Consider the following 26018-nt stretch of genomic DNA (forward strand, 5'->3'; position numbering starts at 1 on the left):
TATGCTCTTCATATATATGCAAAATCCCATTAAGATCGGACCACTTTATCATATAGCTACCATAGGAACGATCGGTCGAAAATTGAGTTGTTCTATGAAAAAACATATGGTTTTTAAAGATATCTTGTCCAAACTCGGCATTTATTAGTTTTACTATTCTCTTCATGTATAGGCAAAATCTTCTTAAGATCGGACCACTCAATCATATAGCTGTCATATGGACTATCGTTCGAAAATTAAGTTGTATGCGAAAACATTTGTTTCTTCAAGATATCTTGATCAAACTCGACATTTATTAGCTGTACTATGCTCTTCATATATATGCAAAATCCTATTAAGATCGGACCACTTTATCATATAGCTACCATAGGAACGATTGGTCTAAAATTAAGTTTTTCTATGAAAAACATTTGGTGTTTCAATGAGATCTTGACCAAACTCGGCATTTATTAGTTTAACTATACTCCTAATATATGCAAAATCTTATTAATATCGGACCATTATATCATATAGCTACCATAGAAACGATTGGTCGAAAATTAACTTGTTTTACGAAAAAACATTTGGGTTTTCAAGATATCTTGACCAGACTCGGCATTTATTAGTTGTACTATACTCCTGATAGATGCAAAATCATATTAATATCGGACGACTATATCAAATAGCTGCCATAGGAACGATCGATCGAAAATCAAGTTGTTTAAAAAAACATTTGGTTTTCCAAGATATCTTGACCAAACTCGGCATTTATTATTTTAACTATACTCCTAATATATAGGCAAAATCTTATTAGGATCGCACCACTGTATATTATAGCTACCATAGGAACGATCGGACGAAAATTGAGTTGCTCTATGAAAAAACGAATAGATTTTAAAGATATCTTGACCAAACTCGGCATTTATTAGTTTTACTATACTCCTCATATATGCAAAATCTTATTAATAACGTACCACTATATCATGTAGCTACCATAGGAACGATTGGTCAAAAATTAAGTTGTTTTATGAAAAAACATTTGGTTTTTCAAGATATCTTGACCAACCTCGGCATTTATTAGTTTTACTATACTCCTCATATATGCAAAATCGTATTAATATTGGACCACTATATATTAGAGCTGCCATAGGAACGATCGGCCGAAAAGCAAGTTGAATGAAAAAACATTTTGTTTTCCAAGATATCTTGACCAAACTCGGAGTTTATGAGTTTTACTATACTCCTCATATATATGCAAGATCCTATTAAGGTCGGACCACTAAATCATATAGCTGTCATAAGGACTATAGTTCGAAAATTAAGTTGTATGCGAAAACATTTGGTTCTTCAAGATATCTTGATCAAACTCGACATTTATAAGCTTTACTATACTCGTCATATAAATGCCAAATCCTATTAATATCGGACCACTATATCATATAGCTACCATAGGAACGATTGGTCGAAATTTAAGTTGTTCTATGATAAACATTTGGACTTTCAAGATACTTGACTAAACTTGGCTTTTATTAGTTTTAGAATACTCCTCATATATGAAAAATCTTATTAATATCGGACCACTATTTCAAATAGCAACCATAGGAACAATCGGCCGAAAATCAAGTTGTATGAAAAAACATTTTGTTTTCCAAGATATCTTGACCAAACTCGGCATTTATTGGTTTTACTATACTCTTCATGTATAAGCAAAATCTTATTAAGATCGGACCACTAATCATATAGCTGTCATAAGAACTATCGTTCGAAAATTAAGTTGTATGCGAAAACATTTGGTTCTTCAAGATATTTCGATCAAACTCGACATTTATTAGCTTTACTATGCTCTTCATATATATGCAAAATCCCATTAAGATCGGACCACTTTATCATATAGCTACCATAGGAACGATCGGTCGAAAATTGAGTTGTTCTATGAAAAAACATATGGTTTTTAAAGATATCTTGTCCAAACTCGGCATTTATTAGTTTTACTATTCTCTTCATGTATAGGCAAAATCTTCTTAAGATCGGACCACTCAATCATATAGCTGTCATATGGACTATCGTTCGAAAATTAAGTTGTATGCGAAAACATTTGTTTCTTCAAGATATCTTGATCAAACTCGACATTTATTAGCTGTACTATGCTCTTCATATATATGCAAAATCCTATTAAGATCGGACCACTTTATCATATAGCTACCATAGGAACGATTGGTCTAAAATTAAGTTTTTCTATGAAAAACATTTGGTGTTTCAATGAGATCTTGACCAAACTCGGCATTTATTAGTTTAACTATACTCCTAATATATGCAAAATCTTATTAATATCGGACCATTATATCATATAGCTACCATAGAAACGATTGGTCGAAAATTAACTTGTTTTACGAAAAAACATTTGGGTTTTCAAGATATCTTGACCAGACTCGGCATTTATTAGTTGTACTATACTCCTGATAGATGCAAAATCATATTAATATCGGACGACTATATCAAATAGCTGCCATAGGAACGATCGATCGAAAATCAAGTTGTTGTTTAAAAAAACATTTGGTTTTCCAAGATATCTTGACCAAACTCGGCATTTATTATTTTAACTATACTCCTAATATATAGGCAAAATCTTATTAGGATCGCACCACTGTATATTATAGCTACCATAGGAACGATCGGACGAAAATTGAGTTGCTCTATGAAAAAACGAATAGATTTTAAAGATATCTTGACCAAACTCGGCATTTATTAGTTTTACTATACTCCTCATATATGCAAAATCTTATTAATAACGTACCACTATATCATGTAGCTACCATAGGAACGATTGGTCAAAAATTAAGTTGTTTTATGAAAAAACATTTGGTTTTTCAAGATATCTTGACCAACCTCGGCATTTATTAGTTTTACTATACTCCTCATATATGCAAAATCCTATTAATATTGGACCACTATATATTAGAGCTGCCATAGGAACGATCGGCCGAAAATCAAGTTGAATGAAAAAACATTTTGTATTTCAAGATATCTTGACCAAACTCGGAGTTTATGAGTTTTACTATACTCCTCATATATATGCAAGATCCTATTAAGGTCGGACCACTAAATCATATAGCTGTCATAAGGACTATAGTTCGAAAATTAAGTTGTATGCGAAAACATTTGGTTCTTTTTAGATATCTTGATCAAACTCGACATTTATAAGCTTTACTATACTCGTCATATAAATGCCAAATCCTATTAATATCGGACCACTATATCATATAGCTACCATAGGAACGATTGGTCGAAATTTAAGTTGTTCTATGATAAACATTTGGACTTTCAAGATACTTGACTAAACTTGGCTTTTATTAGTTTTAGAATACTCCTCATATATGAAAAATCTTATTAATATCGGACCACTATTTCAAATAGCAACCATAGGAACAATCGGCCGAAAATCAAGTTGTATGAAAAAACATTTTGTTTTCCAAGATATCTTGACCAAACTCGGCATTTGTTGGTTTTACTATACTCTTCATGTATAGGCAAAATCTTATTAAGATCGGACCACTAAATCATATAGCTGTCATATGGACTATCGTTCGAAAATTAAGTTGTATGCGAAAACATTTGGTTCTTCAAGATATCTTGATCAAACTCGACATTTATAAGCTTTACTATACTCGTCATATAAATGCTAAATCCTATTAATAGCGGACCACTATATCATATAGCTACCATAGGAACGATTGGTCGAAATTTAAGTTGTTCTCTGAAAAAATATTTGGAGTTTAAGAAACTTGACTAAACTTGGCTTTTATTAGTTTTACAATACTCCTCATATATGCAAAATCTTATTAATATCGGACCACTATATCATATAGCAACCATAGGAACGATCGGCCGAAAATCAAGGTGTATGAATAAACATTTTGTTTTCCAAGATATCTTGACCAAACTCGGCATTTATTGGTTTTAGTATACTCTTCAGGTATAGGCAAAATCCTATTAAGATCGGACCACTAAATCGTATAGCTGTCATAAGAAATATCGTTCGAAAATTAAGTTGTATGCGAAAACATTTGGTTCTTCAAGATATCTTGATCAAACTCGACATTTATTAGCTGTACTATGCTCTTCATATAAATGGAAAATCGTATTAAGATCGGACCACTATATCATGTAGCTACCATAGGAACGATTGGTCTAAAATTAAGTTTTTCTATGAAAAACATTTGGTTTTTCAATGAGATCTTGAACAAACTCGGCATTTATTAGTTTTACTATACTCCTCATATATGCAAAATCTTATTAATATCGGACCATTATATCATATAGCTGTCATAAGGACTATAGTTCGAAAATTAAGTTGTATGCGAAAACATTTGGTTCTTCAAGATATCTTGATCAAACTCGACATTTATTAGCTTTTCTATACTTGTCATATAAATGCCAAATCCTATTAATATCGGACCACTATATCATATAGCTACCATAGGAACGATTGGTCGAAAATTAAGTTATTCTATAAAAAAATATTTTGTTTAACTTGACCAAACTTGGCATTTATTAGTTTTACTATAATCCTCATATGTATGCAAAATCCTATTAATATATATATATTATATAGCTACCATAGGAACGATCGGTCGAAAATTGAGTTGTTCTATGAAAAAACATATGATTTTTAAAAGATATCTTGACCATACTCGGCATTTATATTATACTATACTCCTCATATATGCAAAATCTTATTAATATCGGATCATTATATCATATAGCTACCATAGGAACAATTGGTCGAAAATTAACTTGTTTTACGAAAAAACATTTGGGTTTTCTAGATATCTTGACCAGACTCGTCATTTATTAGTTTTACTATACTCCTCATATTAGCAAAATCTTATTTATATCGGACGACTATATCAAATAGCTGCCTTAGGAACGATCGATCGAAAATCAAGTTGTTGCTTGAAAAAACATTTGGTTTTTCAATATATCTTGATCAAATTCGGCATTTATTACATTAACTATGCCATAGAAACAATTGATCGAAAATCAAGTTGTTGTTTGATAAAACATTTGGTTTTTCAAGATATCTTGACCAAACTCGGCATTTATTGGTTTTACTATACTCCTCATATGTATGCAAAATCCTATTCATATCGGACCACTATATATTAGAGCTGCCATAGGAACGATCGGTCGAAAATCGAGTTGTGTAAAAAAAAATTTTGATTCCCAAGATATCTTGACCAAAGTCGGCATTTATTGGTTTTACTATTCTCTTCATGTATAGGCAAAATCTTCTTAAGATCGGACCACTCAATCATATAGCTGTCATATGGACTATCGTTCGAAAATTAATTTGTATGCGAAAACATTTGTTTCTTCAAGATATCTTGATCAAACTCGACATTTATTAGCTGTACTATGCTCTTCATATATATGCAAAATCCTATTAAGATCGGACCACTTTATCATATAGCTACCATAGGAACGATTGGTCTTAAATTAAGTTTTTCTATGAAAAATATTTGGTGTTTCAATGAGATCTTGACCAAACTCGGCATTTATTAGTTTAACTATACTCCTAATATATGCAAAATCTTATTAATATCGGACCATTATATCATATAGCTACCATAGAAACGATTGGTCGAAAATTAACTTGTTTTACGAAAAAACATTTGGGTTTTCAAGATATCTTAACCAGACTCGGCATTTATTAGTTGTACTATACTCCTGATAGATGCAAAATCATATTAATATCGGACGACTATATCAAATAGCTGCCATAGGAACGATCAATCGAAAATCAAGTTGTTGTTTAAAAAAACATTTGGTTTTCCAAGATATCTTGACCAAACTCGGCATTTATTATTTTAACTATACTCCTAATATATAGGCAAAATCCTATTAGGATCGCACCACTGTATCTTATAGCTACCATAGGAACGATCGGACGAAAATTGAGTTGCTCTATGAAAAAACATATGGATTTTAAAGATATCTTGACCAAACTCGGCATTTATTAGTTTTACTATACTCCTCATATATGCAAAATCTAATTAATAACGTACCACTATATCATATAGCTACCATAGGAACGATTGGTCGAAAATTAAGTTGTTTTATGAAAAAACATTTGGTTTTTCAAGATATCTTGACCAACCTCGGCATTTATTAGTTTTACTATACTCCTCATATGTATGCAAAATCCTATTAATATCGGACCACTATATATTAGAGCTGCCATAGGAACGATCGGCCGAAAATCAAGTTGAATGAAAAAACATTTTGTTTTTTAAGATATCTTGACCAAACTCGGCATTAATTGGTTTTACTATACTCTTCATGTATAGGCAAAACCCTATTAAGATCGGACCACTAAACCATATTGCTGTCATATGGACTATCGTTCGAAAATTAAGTTGTATGCGAAAACATTTGATTCACTAAGATATCTTGATCAAACTCGACATTTATTAGCTGTACTATGCTCTTCGTATAAATGCAAAATCCTATTAAGATCGGACCACTATATCATATAGCTACTATTGGAACGATTGGTCGAATATTATTCTATGAAAATATATTTTGTTTCTCCAGATATCTTGACCAAACTTGGCATTTATTAGTTTTACTATATCCCTCATATGTATGCGAAATCCTATTAATATATAAATCATATAGCTACCATAGGAACGATCGCTCGAACTTGGCATTTATTAGTTTTACAATACTCCCCATATATATGCAAAATCTTATTAACATCGGACCACTATACTATATAGCTGTCATAAGGACGATCGTTCGAAAATTAAATTGTATGCTAAAACATTTGGTTCTTCAAGATATCTTGATCAAACTCGACATTTACTTGTTTTACTATGCTCTTCATATAAATGCAAAATCCTATTAAGATCGGACCACTATATCATATAGCTACCATAGGAATGATCGGTCGAAAATTGAGTTGTTCTTTGAAAAAACATAGGGTTTTTAAAGATATCTTGACCAAACTCGGCATTTATTAGTTTTACTATACTCCTCATATATGCAAAATCTTATTAATATCGGACCATTATATCATATAGCTGTCATAAGGACTATAGTTCGAAAATTAAGTTGTATGCGAAAACATTTGGTTCTTCAAGATATCTTGATCAAACTCGACATTTATTAGCTTTTCTATACTTGTCATATAAATGCCAAATCCTATTAATATCGGACCACTATATCATATAGCTACCATAGGAACGATTGGTCGAAAATTAAGTTATTCTATAAAAAAATATTTTGTTTATCTTGACCAAACTTGGCATTTATATTATACTATACTCCTCATATATGCAAAATCTTATTAATATCGGATCATTATATCATATAGCTACCATAGGAACAATTGGTCGAAAATTAACTTGTTTTACGAAAAACATTTGGGTTTTCTAGATATCTTGACCAGACTCGTCATTTATTAGTTTTACTTTACTCCTCATATTAGCAAAATCTTATTTATATCGGACGACTATATCAAATAGCTGCCTTAGGAACGATCGATCGAAAATCAAGTTGTTGCTTGAAAAAACATTTGGTTTTTCAATATATCTTGATCAAATTCGGCATTTATTACATTAACTATGCCATAGAAACAATTGATCGAAAATCAAGTTGTTGTTTGATAAAACATTTGGTTTTTCAAGGTATCTTGACCAAACTCGGCATTTATTGGTTTTACTATACTCCTCATATGTATGCAAAATCCTATTCATATCGGACCACTATATATTAGAGCTGCCATAGGAACGATCGGCCGAAAATCGAGTTGTGTAAAAAAAAATTTTGATTCCCAAGATATCTTGACCAAAGTCGGCATTTATTGGTTTTACTATTCTCTTCATGTATAGGCAAAATCTTCTTAAGATCGGACCACTCAATCATATAGCTGTCATATGGACTATCGTTCGAAAATTAAGTTGTATGCGAAAACATTTGTTTCTTCAAGATATCTTGATCAAACTCGACATTTATAAGCTTTACTATACTCGTCATATAAATGCCAAATCCTATTAATATCGGACCACTATATCATATAGCTACCATAGGAACGATTGGTCGAAATTTAAGTTGTTCTATGATAAACATTTGGACTTTCAAGATACTTGACTAAACTTGGCTTTTATTAGTTTTAGAATACTCCTCATATATGAAAAATCTTATTAATATCGGACCACTATATCATATAGCTACCATAGGAACGATTGGTCGAAATTTAAGTTGTTCTCTGAAAAAATATTTGGAGTTTAAGAAACTTGACTAAACTTGGCTTTTATTAGTTTAACAATACTCCTCATATATGCAAAATCTTATTAATATCGGACCACTATATCATATAGCAACCATAGGAACGATCGGCCGAAAATCAAGGTGTATGAAAAAACATTTTGTTTTCCAAGATATCTTGACCAAACTCGGCATTTATTGGTTTTAGTATACTCTTCATGTATAGGCAAAATCCTATTAAGATCGGACCACTAAATCGTATAGCTGTCATAAGAAAATTAAGTTGTATGCGAAAACATTTGGTTCTTCAAGATATCTTGATCAAACTCGACATTTATTAGCTATACTATGCTCTTCATATAAATGCAAAATCGTATTAAGATCGGACCACTATATCATGTAGCTACCATAGGAACGATTGGTCTAAAATTAAGTTTTTCTATGAAAAACATTTGGTTTTTCAATGAGATCTTGAACAAACTCGGCATTTATTAGTTTTACTATACTCCTAATATATGCAAAATCTTATTAATATCGGACCATTATATCATATATCTGTCATAAGGACTATAGTTCGAAAATTAAGTTGTATGCGAAAACATTTGGTTCTTCAAGATATCTTGATCAAACTCGACATTTATTAGCTTTTCTATACTCGTCATATAAATGCCAAATCCTATTAATATCGGACCACTATATCATATAGCTACCATAGGAACGATTGGTCGAAAATTAAGTTATTCTATAAAAAAATATTTTGTTTATCTTGACCAAACTTGGCATTTATTAGTTTTACTATAATCCTCATATGTATGCAAAATCCTATTAATATATATATATTATATAGCTACCATAGGAACGATCGGTCGAAAATTGAGTTGTTCTATGAAAAAACATATGATTTTTAAAAGATATCTTGACCAAACTCGGCATTTATATTTTACTATACTCCTCATATATGCAAAATCTTATTAATATAGGACCATTATATCATATAGCTACCATAGGAACGATTGGTCAAAAGTTAACTTGTTTTACGAAAAAACATTTGGGTTTTCTAGATATCTTGACCAGACTCGTCATTTATTAGTTTTACTATACTCCTCATATTAGCAAAATCTTATTTATATCGGACGACTATATCAAATAGCTGCCTTAGGAACGATCGATCGAAAATCAAGTTGTTGCTTGAAAAAACATTTGGTTTTTCAATATATCTTGATCAAACTCGGCATTTATTACATTAACTATGCCATAGAAACAATTGATCGAAAATCAAGTTGTTGTTTGAGAAAACATTTGGTTTTTCAAGATATCTTGACCAAACTCGGCATTTATTGGTTTTACTATACTCCTCATATGTATGCAAAATCCTATTCATATCGGACCACTATATATTAGAGCTGCCATAGGAACGATCGGCCGAAAATCGAGTTGTGTAAAAAAAAATTTTGATTCCCAAGATATCTTGACCAAAGTCGGCATTTATTGGTTTTACTATACTCTTCATTTATAGGCAAATTCTTATTAAGATCGGACCACTAAATCATATAGCTGTCATATGGACTATCGTTCGAAAATTAAGTTGTATGCGAAAACATTTGGTTTCTCAAGATATCTCGATCAAACTCGACATTTATAGCTGTACTATGCTCTTCATATTAATGCAAAATCCTATTAAGATCGGACCACTATATCATATAGCTACCATAGGAACGATTGGTCGAAAATTAAGCTATTCTATGAAAAAATATTTTGTTTTTCCAGATATCTTGACCAAACTTGGCATTTATTAGTGTTACTATAATCCTCATATGAATTCAAAATGTTAATATATATATATCATATGGCTACCATAGGAACGATCGGTCAAAAATTAAGTTGTTTTATGAAAAAACATGTGGTTTTAAAGATATCTTGACCAAACTTGGCATTTATAAGTTTTACTATACTCTTCATATGTATGCAAAATCCTATTAATATCGGACCACTATATATTAGAGCTGCCATGGGAACGATCGGCCGAAAATCAAGTTGAATGAAAAAACATTTTGTTTTTTAAGATATCTTGACCAAACTCGGCATTAATTGGTTTTACTATACTCTTCATGTATAGGCAAAACCCTATTAAGATCGGACCACTAAACCATATTGCTGTCATATGGACTATCGTTCGAAAATTAAGTTGTATGCGAAAACATTTGATTCACTAAGATATCTTGATCAAACTCGACATTTATTAGCTGTACTATGCTCTTCGTATAAATGCAAAATCCTATTAAGATCGGACCACTATATCATATAGCTACTATTGGAACGATTGGTCGAATATTATTCTATATTTTGTTTCTCCAGATATCTTGACCAAACTTGGCATTTATTAGTTTTACTATATCCCTCATATGTATGCGAAATCCTATTAATATATAAATCATATAGCTACCATAGGAACGATCGGTCGAACTTGGCATTTATTAGTTTTACAATACTCCCCATATATATGCAAAATCTTATTAACATCGGACCACTATACTATATAGCTGTCATAAGGACGATCGTTCGAAAATTAAATTGTATGCTAAAACATTTGGTTCTTCAAGATATCTTGATCAAACTCGACATTTACTTGTTTTACTATGCTCTTCATATAAATGCAAAATCCTATTAAGATCGGACCACTATATCATATAGCTACCATAGGAATGATCGGTCGAAAATTGAGTTGTTCTTTGAAAAAACATAGGGTTTTTAAAGATATCTTGACCAAACTCGGCATTTATTAGTTTTACTATACTCCTCATATATGCAAAATCTTATTAATATCGAACCACTATATCATATAGCTACCATAGGAACGATTGGTCGAAAATTAACTTATTTTACGAAAAAACATTTGGGATTTCAAGATATCTTGACCAGACTCGGCATTTATTAGTTTTACTATACTCCTCATATATGCAAAATCTTATTAATATCGGACGACCATATCAAATAGCTGCAATAGAAACGATCGATCGAAAATCAAGCTGTTGTTTGAGAAAACATTTCGTTTTTCGAGATATATTGACCAAAGTTGGCATTTATTAGTGTTACTATAATCCTCATATGAATTCAAAATCCTAATATATATATATATCATATGGCACCCATAGGAACGATCGGTCGAAAATTAAGTTGTTGTATGAAAAAACATGTGGTTTTTAAAGATATCTTGACCAAACTTGGCATTTATTAGTTTTACTATACTTCTCATATGTATACAAAATCCTATTAATATCGGACCACTATATATTAGAGCTGCCATAGGAACGATCGGCCGAAAATCAAGTTAAATGAAAAAACATTTTGTTTTTTAAGATATCTTGACGTAACTCGGCAATAATTGGTTTTACTATACTCTTCATATATAGGCAAAACCCTATTAAGATCGGACCACTAAATCATATAGCTGTCATATGGTCTATCGTTCGAAAATTAAGTTGTATGCGAAAACATTTGGTTCTTCAAGATATCTTGATCAAACTCGACATTTATTAGTTTTACTATACTCCTCATATATGCAAAATCTTATTAATATCGGACCACTATATCATATAGCTACCATAGGAACGATTGGTCGAAAATGAACCTGTTTTACGAAAAAACATTTGGGTTTTCAAGATATCTTGACCAGACTCGGCATTTATTAGTTTTACTATACTCCTCATATATGCAAAATCTTATTAATATCGGACGACCATATCAAAAAGCTGCCATGGGAACGATCGATCGAAAATCAAGTTGTTGTTTAAAAAAACGATTGGTTTTTCAAGATATCTTGACCAAACTCGGCATTTTTTACTTTAACTATACTCCTTATATATAGTCAAAATCCTATTAGAATCGCACTACTATATCTTATAGCTACCATAGGAACGATCGGTCGAAAATTAACTTATTTTACGAAAAAACATTTGGGTTTTCAAGATATCTTGACCAAACTCGTCATTAATTAGTTTTACTTTACTCCTCATATATATTCAAAATCCTATTAAGATCGGACAACTATATCATATAGCTGCCATAGGAACGATCGGTCGAGAATTAAGTTTTTGTATGAAAAAACATTTTGTTTTTCAAGATATCTTGACCAAACTCGGCATTTATTAGGTTTACTTTACTCCCCATATATGTGCAAAATCCTATAAAGATCGGACCACTATATCATATAGCTGCCACGGGAACGATCGGTCAAAAATTAAGTTTTTGTATGAAAAAATATTTTTTTGTTAAGATGTCTTGACCAAACTCGACATTTATTAGTTTTACTAAGCTCCTCATATAAATGCAAAATCCTATTAAGATCGGACCACTATATCATACAGCTGCCATAGGATCGATCGGTCGAAAATTTAAGTTTTTGTATGAAAAACATTTTGTTTTTCAAGATATCTTGACCAAACTCGGCATTTATTAGTTTTACTACACTCCTCATATATGCAAAATCTTATTAATATCGGACCATTATATTATATAGCTACCATAGGAACGATTGGTGGAAAATTAAGTTGTGGTATGAAAAAACATTTGGTTCTTCAAGATATCATGATCAAACTCGACATTTATTAGTTTTACTATACTCCTCATATATGCAAAATCTTATTAATATCGGACCAGTATATCATATAGCTACCATAGGAACGATTGGTCGAAAATGAACCTGTTTTACGAAAAAACATTTGGGTTTTTAAGATATCTTGACCAGACTCGGCATTTATTAGTTTTACTATACTCTTCATATGTATGCAAAATCCTATTAATATCGGACCACTATATATTAGAGCTGCCATAGGAACGATCGGCCGAAAATCAAGTTGAATGAAAAAACATTTTGTTTTTTAAGATATCTTGACCAAACTCGGCATTAATTGGTTTTACTATACTCTTCATGTATAGGCAAAACCCTATTAAGATCGGACCACTAAACCATATTGCTGTCATATGGACTATCGTTCGAAAATTAAGTTGTATGCGAAAACATTTGATTCACTAAGATATCTTGATCAAACTCGACATTTATTAGCTGTACTATGCTCTTCGTATAAATGCAAAATCCTATTAAGATCGGACCACTATATCATATAGCTACTATTGGAACGATTGGTCGAATATTATTCTATGAAAAAATATTTTGTTTCTCCAGATATCTTGACCAAACTTGGCATTTATTAGTTTTACTATATCCCTCATATGTATGCGAAATCCTATTAATATATAAATCATATAGCTACCATAGGAACGATCGGTCGAACTTGGCATTTATTAGTTTTACAATACTCCCCATATATATGCAAAATCTTATTAACATCGGACCACTATACTATATAGCTGTCATAAGGACGATCGTTCGAAAATTAAATTGTATGCTAAAACATTTGGTTCTTCAAGATATCTTGATCAAACTCGACATTTACTTGTTTTACTATGCTCTTCATATAAATGCAAAATCCTATTAAGATCGGACTACTATATCATATAGCTACCATAGGAATGATCGGTCGAAAATTGAGTTGTTCTTTGAAAAAACATAGGGTTTTTAAAGATATCTTGACCAAACTCGGCATTTATTAGTTTTACTATACTCCTCATATATGCAAAATCTTATTAATATCGAACCACTATATCATATAGCTACCATAGGAACGATTGGTCGAAAATTAACTTATTTTACGAAAAAACATTTGGGATTTCAAGATATCTTGACCAGACTCGGCATTTATTAGTTTTACTATACTCCTCATATATGCAAAATCTTATTAATATCGGACGACCATATCAAATAGCTGCAATAGAAACGATCGATCGAAAATCAAGCTGTTGTTTGAGAAAACATTTCGTTTTTCGAGATATATTGACCAAAGTTGGCATTTATTAGTGTTACTATAATCCTCATATGAATTCAAAATCCTAATATATATATATATCATATGGCTACCATAGGAACGATCGGTCGAAAATTAAGTTGTTGTATGAAAAAACATGTGGTTTTTAAAGATATCTTGACCAAACTTGGCATTTATTAGTTTTACTATACTTCTCATATGTATACAAAATCCTATTAATATCGGACCACTATATATTAGAGCTGCCATAGGAACGATCGGCCGAAAATCAAGTTAAATGAAAAAACATTTTGTTTTTTAAGATATCTTGACGTAACTCGGCAATAATTGGTTTTACTATACTCTTCATATATAGGCAAAACCCTATTAAGATCGGACCACTAAATCATATAGCTGTCATATGGTCTATCGTTCGAAAATTAAGTTGTATGCGAAAACATTTGGTTCTTCAAGATATCTTGATCAAACTCGACATTTATTAGTTTTACTATACTCCTCATATATGCAAAATCTTATTAATATCGGACCACTATATCATATAGCTACCATAGGAACGATTGGTCGAAAATGAACCTGTTTTACGAAAAAACATTTGGGTTTTCAAGATATCTTGACCAGACTCGGCATTTATTAGTTTCACTATACTCCTCATATATGCAAAATCTTATTAATATCGGACGACCATATCAAATAGCTGCCATGGGAACGATCGATCGAAAATCAAGTTGTTGTTTAAAAAAACGATTGGTTTTTCAAGATATCTTGACCAAACTCGGCATTTTTTACTTTAACTATACTCCTTATATATAGTCAAAATCCTATTAGAATCGCACTACTATATCTTATAGCTACCATAGGAACGATCGGTCGAAAATTAACTTATTTTACGAAAAAACATTTGGGTTTTCAAGATATCTTGACCAAACTCGTCATTAATTAGTTTTACTTTACTCCTCATATATATTCAAAATCCTATTAAGATCGGACAACTATATCATATAGCTGCCATAGGAACGATCGGTCGAGAATTAAGTTTTTGTATGAAAAAACATTTTGTTTTTCAAGATATCTTGACCAAACTCGGCATTTATTAGGTTTACTTTACTCCCCATATATGTGCAAAATCCTATAAAGATCGGACCACTATATCATATAGCTGCCACGGGAACGATCGGTCAAAAATTAAGTTTTTGTATGAAAAAATATTTTTTTGTTAAGATGTCTTGACCAAACTCGACATTTATTAGTTTTACTAAGCTCCTCATATAAATGCAAAATCCTATTAAGATCGGACCACTATATCATACAGCTGCCATAGGATCGATCGGTCGAAAATTTAAGTTTTTGTATGAAAAACATTTTGTTTTTCAAGATATCTTGACCAAACTCGGCATTTATTAGTTTTACTACACTCCTCATATATGCAAAATCTTATTAATATCGGACCATTATATTATATAGCTACCATAGGAACGATTGGTGGAAAATTAAGTTGTGGTATGAAAAAACATTTGGTTCTTCAAGATATCTTGATCAAACTCGACATTTATTAGTTTTACTATACTCCTCATATATGCAAAATCTTATTTATATCGGACCAGTATATCATATAGCTACCATAGGAACGATTGGTCGAAAATGAACCTGTTTTACGAAAAAACATTTGGGTTTTCAAGATATCTTGACCAGACTCGGCATTTATTAGTTTTACTATACTCCTCATATATGCAAAACATTATCAATATCGGACGACTATATCAAATAGCTGCCATAGAAACGATCGATCGAAAATCAAGTTGTTGTTTGAGAAAACATTTCGTTTTTCGAGATATATTGACCAAACTTGGCATTTATTAGTTTTAATATACTCATCATATGTATACAAAATCCTATTAATATCGGACCACTATATATTAGAGCTGCCATAGAAACGATCGGCCAAAAATCAAGTTGAATGAAAAAACATTTTTTTTTTTAAGATATCTTGACCAAACTCGGCATTAATTGGTTTTACTCTACTCTTCATGTATAGGCAAAACCCTATTAAGATCGGACCTTTAAATCATATAGCTGTCATATGGACTCTCGTTCGAAAATTAAGTTGTATGCGAAAAAATTTGGTTCTTCAAGATATCTTGATCAAACTCGACATTTATTAGCTGTACTATGCTGTTCATATAAATGCAATATCCAATTAAGATCGGAGCACTATATCATATAGCTACCATAGGAACAATTGGTCGAAAATTAAGTTTTTCTATGAAAAAATATTTTGTTTTTCCAGATATCTTGACCAAACTTGGCATTTATTAGTTTTACTACAATCCCTATATGTATTGAAAATCCTATTAATATATATATCATATAGCTAATATAGGAACGATCGGTAGAAAATTAAGTTGTTCTATGAAAAAACATTTTGTTATACCCTTGCAGAGGGTATTGTAATTTTGTCGTGAAATGTGTAACGCATAGGAGGAGACATCTCCGACCCCATAAAGAATATATATTCTAAATCACCATCAACATCCGAGTCGATATAGCCATGTCCGTCTGTCCTTCTGTCTGTTTCTATGCGGACTAGTCCCTCAGTTTTAAAGCTATTATAATGAAACTTTGCAGAACTCCCTCTTTCTGTTGCACGCAGCACATATGTGAAAACCAGCTGGATCGGAACAGTATATCATATAGCTGCCATAGGAACGATCGGTCGAAAATTAAGTTTTTGTATGAAAAAACATTTTGTTTATCAAGATATCTTGACCAAACTCGGCATTTATTAGTTTTGCTTTACTCCTCATATATGCAAAATCTTATTAATATCGGACCACTATATCATATAGCTACCATGGGAACGATCGGTCGAAAATTAAGTTTTTGTATGAAAAAACATTTTGTTTTTCAAGATATCTTGACCAAACTCGGCATTTATTAGTTTTACTTTACTCATCATATATATTCAAAATCTTATTAAGATCGGACCAATATATCATATAGCTGCCATAGGAACGATCGGTCGAAAATTATGTTTTTGTATGAAAAAACATTTTGTTTTTCAAGATATCTTGACGAAACTCGGCATTTATTAGGTTTACTTTACTCCTCATATATGCGCAAAATCCTATAAAGATCGGACTACTATATCATATACCTGCCATAGGAACGATCGGTCGAAAATAAACTTATTTTACGAAAAAACATTTGGGTTTTCAAGATATCTTGAGCAGACTCGGCATTTATTAGTTTTACTATACTCCTCATATTAGCAAAATCTTATTAATATCGGACAACTATATCAAATAGCTGCCATAGGAACGATCGATCGAAAATCAAGTTGTTGTTTGAAAAAACATTTGGTTTTTCAAGATATCTTGATCAAACTCGGCATTTATTACTTTAACTATGCCATATAAACAATTGATCAAAAATCAAGTTGTTGTTTGAGAAAACATTTGATTTTTCAAGATATCTTGACATAACTTGGCATTTATTAGTTTTACTATACTCCTCATATGTATACAAAATCCTATTAATATCGGACCACTATATATTAGAGCTGCCATAGGAACGATCGGCCGAAAATCAAGTTGCATGAAAAAACATTTTGTTTTCTAAGATATCTTGACCAAACTCGGCATTAATAGGTTTTACTATACTCTTCATGTATAGGCAAAATCTTATTAAGATCGGTCCACTATATCATATAGCTGTCATAAGGACGATCGTTCAAAAAATTAAATTGTATGCTAAAACATTTGGTTCTTCAAGATATCTTGATCAAACTCGACATTTACTAGTTTTACTATGCTCTTCATATAGATGCAAAATCATATTAAGATCGGACCACTATATCATATAGCTACCATAGGAACGATCGGTCGAAAATTGAGTTATTCTATGAAAAAACATATTGTTTTTAAAGATATCTTGACCAAACACGGCATTTATTAGTTTTACTATACTCCTCATATATGCAAAATCTTATTAATATCGGACCACTATATCATATCCACTTAACACTCTTTATCTAACTTACATTGCTTTACTTTATTAACAATTTTCTTACTTTCTTTTTTCCTATTTATTGTATTTTCTTTATTAATATAGCAAATTAGGATTATTTTTAATTTCACTTGAGATCTCTTTTTTCCTACTTACAACCTTCTGCTTAGATGTAGGCTCTAATAGCGTCACTGACAAAATTACCTGTGAAAAGGGGCACAGGTGGCCGGACTGGCAAATAAAACACCTCCATCGGTCGGTGATGCTATTTAGAAAATTGTATCCATTAACTAGGCTTTTGGCATATAATTCTATTGTAAAATCTTTTGAATAATAAGAAAGACACTCGTTGTGTCGACCATTAATAAATAAATAAATAAATAAAAAATATAGCTACCATAGGAACGATTGGTCGAAAATTAACTTATGTAACGAAAAAACATTTGGGTTTTCAAGATATCTTGACCAGACTCGGCATTTATTAGTTTTACTATACTCCTCATATATGCAAAATCTTATTAATATCGGACGACCATATCAAATAGCTGCCATGGGAACGATAAATCGAAAATCAAGTTGTTGTTTAACAAAACGATTGGTTTTTCAAGATATCTTGACCAAATTCGGCATTTATTACTTTAACTATACTCCTTATAAGTATATAGGCAAAATCCTATTAGGATCGCACCACCATATCTTATAGCTACCATAGGAACGATCATTCGAAAATTGAGTTGTTTTATGAAAAAACATATGGTTTTTAAGGATATCTTGACGGCATTTATTAGTTTTACTATACTCCTCATATATGCAAAATCTTATTAATATCGGACCACTATATCATATAGCTACCATAGGAACGATTGGTCGAAAATTAAGTTGTTTTATGAAAAAACATTTCGTTTTTCAAGATATCTTGACCAAACTCGGCATTGATTAGTTTTACTATACTCCTCATATATGCAAAATCTTATTAATATCGGACGACTATATCAAAAAGCTGCATAGAAACGATCGATCGAAAATAAAGTTGTTGTTTGAGAAAACATTTGGTTTTTCGAGATATCTTGACCAAACTTGGCATTTATTAGTTTTACTATACTCTTCATGTATAGGCAAACCCCTATTAAGATCGGACCACTAAATCATATAGCTGTCATATGGACTATCGTTCGAAAATTAAGTTGTATGCGAAAACATTTGGTTTTTCAACTTGATCAAACTCGACATTTATTAGCTGTTCTATGCTGTTCATATAAATGCAAAATCCTATCAAGATCGGAGGCTACCATAGGAACGATTGGTCGAAAATTAAGTTATTCTATGAAAAAATATTTTGTTTTTCCAGATATCTTGACCAAACTTGGCATTTATTAGTTTTACTATAATCCCCATATGTATGCAAAATCCTATTAATATATATATAGTGACATATTCACAACAACAGCATTTTGAACCACTGTTATTCATAAGCTAATTGCATGGCATAACCCATTGTGTGTTTACAAGCTGAATAATCATAACAATAACATGCCTTCTGCATCCGAATTCAAATAACGCTAACAGCAGCAAAAATCCTAAGAGCAGAATGCCTTCTGCAGCCAAGCTCACATATTGTCAACAATCATTTATAAACAAAAACTGATCAACAGAAAGGCGCTAGCATAAACAAGCTGCAGCCGCTGTCCCTTTGCAAAAAGTCACGTACTTCAATTATTATTTAGCTTTAAATATAGCGTAAGCCAATTTTTGGTAGCTCAGTCTTACTCCAGATATTCAACATAATAAACCGATACAGATTCACGGTCGGGAAATATAGTTTTTTTATTTCCAAACTTATAACTACGTTATTTGCGCAGCCGGTAGGATAGCATTTTGTGAAAAGAAATAAATTAAAGTTTAAAGAGAGGCTTATCCATACAACTGGTGTCTTATCTGATCAACAAGTGTAATTGTGCACAGTATTACAACTAAATCGAATATATTTCAACTCCAAAATTCGCTATCCGCAAAAGAACTTAACGTGTGCAAACAATTCAAGCAACGTATAAATCCAATTCGGTCGTTGCAACAAAGTAAATTTCGTGACACAAACAAAAAAAAAAAAAAAAAAAATGGAGCAACCAAAAGGCTCTCATGTGGCTGCACTTGCAGCAATGAATAAATTAAACGACCAAAATTTAAACCAATTGCTTCAACAAATACGGAACGTGCCAGCCTTTGAGGGAGACCCTATAACCCTGGGTCCATTTATCAGAAGGATGGATTACCTGCTTCAACTGTACTCTACTCACAATGAACGACAACAATGCATCATATTCGGGGTGATTGAGCTCCAGACATCCGGAGATGCCCAGAAGGCTCCTAGAATGCTGCAAATAACAACTGGTCCCAACTGAGGGAAGCCTTAATCTCCGAATATTAGACGCAAACACCCGTGGAAGAACTACTGCGAAGACTATATAATACCAATTATCAAGGTAATTTACGTAAATTTTGTAGTGAGGTAAGGGCTAAGATAATAATAATAACTGACAAGTTAGAATTAGAAGGGAATTTAGATAATTCCAGATTGTACACAAACGCTATGCATAACACTGTAAAAAACTTGATAAATAAAAAATTATCAGATAGACTCTTTATGTCACTCGCAAGACATGATATATCCACTATTTCCAAATTGAAACAAGTAGCTCAAATGGAGGGCTACTATGAGGAAAATTATTATAAAAATAATAAAAAACAAAATACTAACAATGCTATAAATTATACAGGCAATACTAAGCCTCAATTTACCCCAAGTTACATAAGTAACAATAATCAAAGCCACAATTTTTCACATCACCCTCCGAACAACCAAACTTATTCTAACCAAAATAAGCAACTAGCTCAAGAATTCAAACAGAATTTACAACAAGCACAAATAAATAATCCATAAATCAAAATATTTCTCAAGGTAGATATATACCAAATCAACCGTACAAGCGTATACGAGAAAATACTAGTGGTTCCCAAAAAATGCAGGTTGATGAAAATTATCAACAATCCGAAAAATATCAGGGTAACCATGTACAAGAAGAGTATGGTATGAGGTGTTTCAGAATACTGAAATAAAAGACAAAAATTTTCTAATTGGAGCCTCGGGACAAGCCAGTACATAGAAATTAAAATTAATAACAGACGCTACAGATGTCTCATTGACACTGGGTCGTCAATAAATATGATGAGGGAAAACTTCCTTAATATACCAGTTTAAACAAGACCTACTTCGATTAGAACCATGACAGGGATATCAAACTTAAACCATTATGTATCCACTGCACCTAATAAACTCTTTAGGCAAGATCAGATATTTTACATACATGATTTTGCACCTCATTATGATATACTTTTAGGCAGAAATTTATTAAAGGCAAACAACGCCATAATTGACTACGCTCATGCCAGAATAATAATTAGCGAGAGATCGTTCAATCAGAAGAAATTAGTTTGGGATCCAAATTCAGAAAAAAACTTCGAAGCATATTTAAAGCATTCAATATCGAGAAGGTGACAATTTGACCTTCACGAGCATTGTTAAGCGCGAAACTAATACACATCATGAAAATCCAATTTACAAGAAACCATACGGTTACCCTTTCGCTTTCGAAGAAGAAGTCGAAAAGCAAATTAAAGATATGCCAACCCAATTATTATTCGGCATAGCCAGTCGCCTTATTGTAGTCCCTTATGGATCGTACCAAAAAAGGCAGACGCCTCAGGAAAGGCAAAATTTAGATTAGTGGTCGATTACAGAGGATTAAACGACATTACAATCAATGATAAATTCCCCATTCCAAACATGGACGAGATTTTGGGAAAATTAGGAAGATGTTCATACTCTACAACAATAGATTTAGCAAAAGGTTTCCATCAGATTGAGATGGACAAGAACTCAATTAATAAAACAGCATTTTCTACCAAATACGGACATTCCGAGTATACTCGAATGCCATTTGGACTTAAAAATGCACCAGCAACATTCCAAAGGTGCATGAATTACGACATTATTGTCTTCTCCACATCACTTGATGAACATTTAAATTCAATAAATAAAGTTTTTGAAAAATTAAGACTGGCAAATTTAAAACTTCAATTAGATAAGTGCGAGTTTTTAAAAAAGGAAACAGAATTGTTAGGCGATATTATAAGTCCAGAAGGCATACGGCCAAGCAAATTGAAAGTAAAAGCAATACAAGAATTTCCTTTGCCAAAAAAATTAAAGGAAATTAAATCATTTCTAGGTTTATGTGGTTATTATCGAAAGTTCATTCCAGATTTTGCAAAAATTGCAAAACCCATAACTCTTTACCTAAAGAAAGCGGAAAAAATTGATATCAAAAATGTTGAATACAATAAAGCCTTTGAAAAATTAAAAATATTAATTATAAACGACACAATATTAGTATGTCCAGACTTTAATAAAAAGTTTCAGGTAACAACCGACGCAAGTAATTTTGCAATAGGAGCTGTGTTGTCACAAGATAACAAGCCAATTAGTTTCTCAAGTAGAACGTTAAACGATCATGAACAAAATTACAGTACAATAGAAAAAGCGCTTTTAGCAATAGTGTGGGCAGTAAAATATTTTCGCCCATATTTAGATGGCAGACCATTTGACATTTTAAGCGATCATAAGCCACTCGTTTGGTTAAACAACATTAAAGAACGCAACATGAAATTACAACTTTGGCGTATTAAACTTAGTGAATATAATTTGTCAATCAAATACTTAGAAAGAAAATTAAACCACGAAGCAGATGCTTTATCACGCATCAAAATTGAAGAAAATATGCTAGGCGAACAAGATATTAACACACAAGCTACAGCACATAGCGCTGAAGAAGATAATGAAAATTTAATACATTTAACAGAAAAACCATTAAACTATTTTAGAAGACAAATAGAAATGATTAGAAGTGATACCGAGCAAATAGAAGTTGCACCATATTTTAAAAAATTAAGAATAAAAATCGAATATTTAAACTTAAACATTGAAAAAGCTAAACAGATATTGATAAAACATTTTTGCAACAATTCAAGCGTATTATACATTGAATACGATTCCGATTTTGAGATAATACAACAAGCCTTTAAAGAAATAATGAACCCCAAAACAGCTCGAATATTACGAACAAATATTAAGCTGAAAGACATTAGGATCTATGCAGAATTTAAAGAAACAAGCAACCACAAGAAACTTTTACATCCAGGCATCGAAAAGATGCATCAGACTTTTTAAAGAAACATATTATTACCCAGACTATCAAAATTTAATCCAAAACATAATTAACGAATGTGAAGTTTGTAATCTAGCTAAAATTGATCACAGGAACACATCTTGTAAATTTAAAATTACACCAGAAGTAGAAAACTGTAGAGAAACTTACGTAGTAGACATTTATTCAATAAAAAACCACAGCTATTTAACATGTATTGATTTATATTCAAAATTTGCAAATGTAATTGAACTTAACGGCAACGATTGGATGGAAGTTAAAAGAGGACTCATCCAAATATTTAACAACATGGGAAAACCTATAACTCTGAAGGCAGATAGGGGCAGTGCTTTTATGAGTCTTGTCCTGAAAGAATGGTTGAATAAGGAAAAAGTTTAAATTCAAATAACAACAAGTAAAAATGGTGTAGCGGATATAGAAAGACTACATAAGACAATTAATGAAAAAATACGCATTATAAATACTGACGATGACGAAGAAAATAGACTCATGAAAATTGAGGTAATTTTATACACTTATAATCATAAGCTAAAACATAACTCTACTGGAAGAACTCCAGCTGACATTTTCATTTACGCAGGTACACCTAATTATAATACCCAAATTATAAAAGGGACCAGAATAAATAATCTTAATAAAAACCGAAATTATTTCGCAGTAAATACAAAGTTCAGGAAAGCACCCATAATTCACGGTAAATTACATAACCCGTACTGTAGTGGCTGCTTTGCACTCCCCAAACGAATCTGCTTGTTGATCAGCTGCTCTAGTTTAGTTACTGCTTTACCGACCGCGCTGGAAGCCAATTCTTCGTTTATTGCACAGCTGAGGGCATGCGCAACCGAATAGGGCGAATAGAGAGGAAAAAGGTGATAAGATCAGGCCATAGTACCGTTTTAAAATATAATCGCGTGATGTAGAGCTTTTGAAAGCTTCCTTATTTTTTTTTGTCGTTGGGAAGTAGTAAAGGTTAAAAGTACAGCTCAGCATGTCAGATATATTTGAAGCGCGTGCGAGTTAAGTTCATAACATTTTTTCTTTCTTTGCAAATAATTTTTGCAAAGACATCAACGACCAAGGCTGCAATTGTGGTACAGTTTGGAAGTGTTCTTTTGGTACGCTAATAGAAACCAAAAACCTTCATAACAACTCGACCCACTAACCTAATTGTGATTCGGGGTGACCCTTAAAGAAAAGGTATTTATATGTGCTAGTGTTGAGACTTGGAACTAATTAAGGCTTCCACAGTTTCCGTGCCTGCTCAGTTGACTAGATTTAGACGTACTAGTCGGCACTACCAGAGGGGGAGATCGGACCAGACAAGGGCAACACCAAGAGCACGTGTCGCACTTAGCAACCCAGCAGAACCAATTTTGTTGCTATTTTACTTATCAGCCGCTGTCTTGCGAAGAACAACATCTGGCATAGCCTCGGAAAACGGCGTCAAGCGGGTGAAACGCTTACTATTTATGCAGCACCATCGGGACCGCATGCACTAAGCATATAGTGTAACCTGCAGAGAGTAACAAAGGAGCCGAGTCTGTATTACTTTTGGTGTACCCCTTTCGCTTGCTTAGCAGCATTGCCATATAATTCCATTAATTGTTTAACGTTGCCCAGATGGACGGCTAATAGATCCTTAGTTTTAATTTTTATTTCCTTTAATTTTTTTTTCTTTTACTAATTTCTTTAAAACAAAATGTGCAATGAATATGCCTAAATAAGTTAAAGCGAGAGGAAATTCCTACACCACCGACCTTGACCGTTGCTCATATATATATATATATATATATATATATATATACATGTGTTTATATACTTATAAATTTCTTTTGTAATATTTAGCAATAGCGATCATAATCGTCGTATACATTGGGCCCAACGTCTGCTTCGAAGGATATCGCGTGAGTAAGAGTTTAAACCAATGCCTATAGATATATGTAGTTATATACACACATGAACATTTAAATGCAGTTAATTTAGCAAGACGGTAAATTAATTACTATCCGTCAAGTCTCAAGATAATGTTGGTGAATTTCTCCTTCCCCTTAATTTCTTTATGGGATTTAAACTAGTTATTGCACATTCATCATATTAACTTTGGATTCAAATTTTGTTTGGAAACTGTATATTATTTCTTGTAAATAGAGTTATACTCACCTTGCTATTAATTGGCAACAAAATTGAACAATGCGTGAATAAACGAATTATATTAGCTTATATGATATGATATCCTAATTCCATAATTAATTGTTTTATCTGTCAAGTACCCATGTTAGCCGCTTGCAATTTATAGTGATGGTTTAAGAACCTGAAATAGGGACAAGCATCCACATTCCATTTTTTTTTTTGCTTGTCAAGGTAGGGAGGGTAAAGAGAAAGAGAGGCGATCAACACCTTAGTTCTCTCACTTACGCGAAATTGAATAGTTTGAATTTGGGTGTTCGGTCGGAACACATTAATGGTGCCCATACTAGAATCCGGTTTTTTTTTTTTGTTTCAATGGATTTACTTAAATCAATAAGTTTTTTTTTATTTTTTTTTTTTTTTTGATCGCACTTAAACTATGTGTTTATGGTAAGTGCAAAAGGGAAAGGAAAAAACCCCG

The 26018-nt window shown here is 32.0% G+C and overlaps 1 long non-coding RNA gene across 1 annotated transcript; it reads left to right on the top strand.

The window, feature by feature from the left end:
• Nucleotides 1–24130: 24130 nt before the first annotated feature.
• LOC116649968 (uncharacterized) lies at nucleotides 24131–25630 on the top strand. Its single transcript, XR_004302938.2, has 2 exons — nucleotides 24131–24607; nucleotides 24659–25630. It is a non-coding gene; the product is annotated as an uncharacterized lncRNA (long non-coding RNA).
• Nucleotides 25631–26018: the final 388 nt, after the last annotated feature.

This window comes from Drosophila virilis, unplaced genomic scaffold (assembly GCF_030788295.1).
Source record: "Drosophila virilis strain 15010-1051.87 unplaced genomic scaffold, Dvir_AGI_RSII-ME tig00001568, whole genome shotgun sequence".
Lineage (NCBI taxonomy): Eukaryota > Metazoa > Arthropoda > Insecta > Diptera > Drosophilidae > Drosophila > Drosophila virilis.